Genomic DNA, 3748 nt, shown 5'->3' on the forward strand with positions numbered 1-3748 from the left:
AGAGTCTCTTCAGATGATTCATCCTCACTCTCTACCCCTGAACTCAGGGAGGCTTGAGTCTCAGTCTCTTGTAACTCTGAAAAAGCTTCTTTTGTGGCCTGAACTACCTAGTGGTGGCGAACCTTATCTGTCAAAAGTACACCCCTCACTAATCTCCATAAGGAGAATGTGGATGGGGGCAAGCACTCAGATCCCTCTTTTCGTAAAAGTCTATGAAATCACAGTGAACCTCCCCCCAAACTGGGATATTTAAGCTTCCCCCAGTAATGAACCATGGACTCGCTCATTCCATCAATTTTAGAAAGCCTTCTAGGGTTTTAGCCTTGACTGTAGTCCCCTGTCCTTCAAGTAACTTTTTTACTTGATACTGTAATTCAAGCTTCCCGGAACTATTCTCCATCTTTTCTTTTCTTATTCTCCCCAATCTGTCCCTGGCCAGCAAAAGGGACAACCCTGTCCACTTACCTCGCTTTCATGATCTCGGTGGGACTGCCAATTGCCCCACCTGCTGTGCAGCCTGCATCCGAGAATGTGCAGAGGGTATCGGGATTGATGACACAGAGACCAGTTGGAGGTGCAAAGAAAACTTTAAGCAGGCCCCAAGAAGGCTCAAGAAAACTTCCCAAGAAAGGCTTCCCTCAAGAAAAGCTTCTGCTCCCTTCCTTACATACCCTGGCTGGTTCTTGACACCAGAGATGGTGGGAGGTCAGGAAGAGGCAGCTAGTCATTGGAAAGATCAAAGTCAGGGTGTTCCAGTGAGTGAGCCCTTATCGGGAACTTATTGCTCCGGTAAACATTTCTTATGGGCACCAGATTGTTTTTAGTAAACATGTTTTTAGTAAACATTGTCTTACAGCTGCTTGCTCCCAGGCTGATGGGGGAGTGGGCCTCCGGCCAAGGCCTGTTGTTCCCACAGGGGACTTACAGTCCAGAGGTTTAATACATTATCTTCATGTCTGTAAGCATGGTGTCTTGCAGGCATATATAATTACTGGGGAGGTAGCTGAGAGTTCTACATCTGGATCCTCAGGCAGGAGGCAGTGAGCCACTAAGGCTAGCTTAAGCATCTGAAACCTCAAAACCCACTAGTGACATACTTCCTCCAACAGGGCCATACTTCTTAACAGTGCCACTCTTTATGGGCCTATTGGGGTCACGTTTTTCAGACAACAGATTCCATCAGGCCAATTAACACACACAGACACACACCACTAGGCATTGACCACAAAGCCTTATGTTAAAATGTATTATAGTACTTCCTTTACTATCTTGAAGTGGAATTAGTAAGTAATGCAAATTTCACAAAACATTACTGAAATACTGTGATCTAAGATTACAAAATAAAGGGTAGATAAATTACACTTGCAAGCAATGGTGGATATGGCTGTAATCTCAGCATTTCAGAGGTAGATCCAAGAGGATAAATACAGTGTCATCTGTGGCTCCTCTGTCTTAAGAAAAAATATACATAATAATGTAATAGCTACCCCAAATAGTAGTCATTTAGGCTTCCAGAGACACTGAATGCAAATGCAACAAATATAGACTACATGATATTGTGTTGGAGACTCAAACACTATGAACAGTGTTGTAAGATAAAATAGGATTTTTCAAATAAGAAAAGTTCCCAGTAAATAATGTTTAATCTCCCTTTGACCTATGCAATAGCTAAATCCCTAGAAAAATTGTCATCTTGTATAGCCCTCAGGCTCCAGTGGATAGTTCTAAACACAAGGGAATACCAACAGCCCTAGTTAAATTCAGTGAGAAACAAAAGATGTGAATATAGGAAATAGATTTGCAAGAAGAATTGGGATTAGCAGGATAAGATGAAGTTAAGTGGGGGATGGTCAAACCACATTATGTACATGTGTGAGATTGCCAAAAGTCAAAATTCGTTTACTAAAATGGCACAGAACCAGGTCAAGTGCCATCGCCTTGGACTGCCAAAGCTCAACTAGATAGATCTTCTGTATTTCTAACAGCCATTTCAGCTATTTTATTATAGTGATAATAAGCTAATACACTCTTCTTGTTTTTGTTTTGTTGAGAAATGTTCTCATTATGTAGTCCAGGCTGGCGTCAAACACTCAGTCCTCCTGCCTCATGTCAGTTTGCTAATACACTGTTAGAGCAAACCCTTTGTACAAGAAAAATTGATACAAAAGAAAAATGGAAAAACAGGAAACGGATATATATGAAACTTGTATGAACTGGGTGTGGTCACTCATACCTGTAATCCCAGCAATCAAGAGGCTGAGACAGAAAGGCCATAGGGGTTTGAAAGTAGTCTGGTCTATATAATGAGTTCCAGGACATCCTGAGTTACAGAGTAAACCTGGCATTCAGTGAAATGATATGGAGCCGTAAAAAAAAATAGGCTTTATAGTACTACTTAATATTGTGCATAACTTTGTTTTAAAATTTTATGAATTTGGGTAGGGAGGAGTATCCAGAGGAAATTGAGGTTAGGATCACACACACACACACACACACACAAACACACAAACACACACACACACACACCACAAACTCAAAAAGACAAAAAAAAATCCCTATAAAATTTCTATGTTGATTTAACCATCTAGAATTGCTTTGGGGAGTTTTATAGCTATGACCATATGCAGCTGCCTGGATTTCAAGTGACCATTTTTAACAACAGCAGCATGACAAAAATAATAGAATTAGCAAATAGCCTAAGTATTGTTCTTCTTTATAATTACTATATTGTTAATGTTATTGTTATTTGGTACTAGAATCTTTGAACATGTCAAGATACATCCCTTAGATCCTTGTGCATCTTTGAAATTTAGTAAGAATGTGTCCTTCATAATGGATTTGATAAAATCTGAAGTGTCTGTTGTTGTTAACAAATCTGTGCAAAGAACATGAGGTCTTACCTGAACTGTGTTGTTGATGATGGGCAAAGATAGCAACAGTTCTCCCAGAGCCATCAAAAGTTGGGGCCAGCTCTCCTGCACCCATGCCACTAGGGCTAGTTCTCCCAGGACGGGGCATAGCTTTCCCACTGAGACAGCCCACAAAGAGTGGAACCAGTTCTTGGGTGCTCAAGACACTGAAGCCAGCTACTGAAAGAACCTCAATGACAACATAGGCCATGCACATCATCACAGACCACAGTTGCAGTAGGGCCATGGACCCAGACATGGCCCTTAGCTGCAGCTTAGTTCTGGATGTCAGCATGACCTCAGGTGGCAGTGCAGGCCACTCAGATCAGTATGTCCCTGGCAGCACCATGGTACTTGGACAGCAACACAACCTCAGATGATTGCCCAGACCATTGACATCTTTATGACCTTTAATGGTATCATGGACATTAACACAGACCTCAGCTACATTAGGGCCACAAACCCAGACATGGCCCTTGGCCTCAGCTTTTGTTGGGATATCACCATGGTACTGGATGATACTGCAGACCACTCAGATCATTATGGCCCCGGTGGCAACCAGGCATCCACATATCTTTTGTTGGTAACATGGGTCATGGACCTCACAAATGCCAGCTGTGGTTAGTCCACAGGATAAGGAGGGTATTAACTATAAGAAAGAGATAACCACTTCCTTGATTGAATATAAGTTGGATAATCAAACCTTAAAATTGGTAGAAGGCAAAAAACAGAAAGTTCCCTGTTCAAACAAAATCAAAAGTAAAACCAGTAGTACCACCATCAATGGCTCCCTCAGCTCCCTACTTTAAATACATATCCTCCATGGTAGTTTGAATGTA

This window comes from Mesocricetus auratus, unplaced genomic scaffold (assembly GCF_017639785.1).
Source record: "Mesocricetus auratus isolate SY011 unplaced genomic scaffold, BCM_Maur_2.0 Super-Scaffold_100029, whole genome shotgun sequence".
Taxonomy (NCBI): domain Eukaryota; kingdom Metazoa; phylum Chordata; class Mammalia; order Rodentia; family Cricetidae; genus Mesocricetus; species Mesocricetus auratus.